General features: G+C 49.2%; 1 non-coding gene across 1 annotated transcript; it reads left to right on the top strand.

Moving 5' to 3' along the window:
- Positions 1-274: 274 nt before the first annotated feature.
- Positions 275-349, top strand: Trnap-cgg. Its single transcript has one exon. It is a non-coding gene; the product is annotated as a tRNA-Pro (tRNA).
- The last annotated feature ends 210 nt before the right edge of the window (positions 350-559 follow it).

A 559-nucleotide genomic window follows, 5' to 3' on the forward strand; every position in this document is an offset into this window, starting at 1 on the left:
TGCAGTACGTCCAGAATACTACGTATATAGTCCCTGGAACGAGAAAGAAATCATTACCACCAGAGTAGAAGAACCAACCCGCAGGGCAGTTAACTGGGCGTTAGCGGAACTTCCTGGCAGATTAAGACTGTGTGGCGGACCGAGACTCGAAGTAGGGAAGTTTGGATTTCGCGGGTAAGTGCTCTACCAACTGAGCAGGAGAGCTTCTGTGAAGTTTGGAAAGTAGGAAACGGGGTACGGGCGGAAGTGAAGCTGTGAGGACGGGGATGAGTCGTGCTTGGGTAGCTCAGTTGGTAGAGCACTTGCCCGCGGAAGGCAAAGGTCCCGAGTTCGAGTCTCGGTCCGGCACATAGTTTTAACCTGCCAGGAACTTTCATATCAGCGCACACTCCGAAGCAGAGTGAAAATCTCATTTGGGGGCGTTAGCGGCCACCAGGCAATAAAAATTACCGCTGGTTGAACTTAACAAATTGTAACAAGTTGAACGCAGTAATTAGTAATAAGAAGTCAAGAAAGCTAATCAAATCCTTCTTCCCCAAGCACTCTACTCGCTGCTCTT

The sequence above is a fragment of the Schistocerca americana genome, chromosome 2 (genome assembly GCF_021461395.2).
Source record: "Schistocerca americana isolate TAMUIC-IGC-003095 chromosome 2, iqSchAmer2.1, whole genome shotgun sequence".
In the NCBI taxonomy this organism is placed as follows: domain Eukaryota; kingdom Metazoa; phylum Arthropoda; class Insecta; order Orthoptera; family Acrididae; genus Schistocerca; species Schistocerca americana.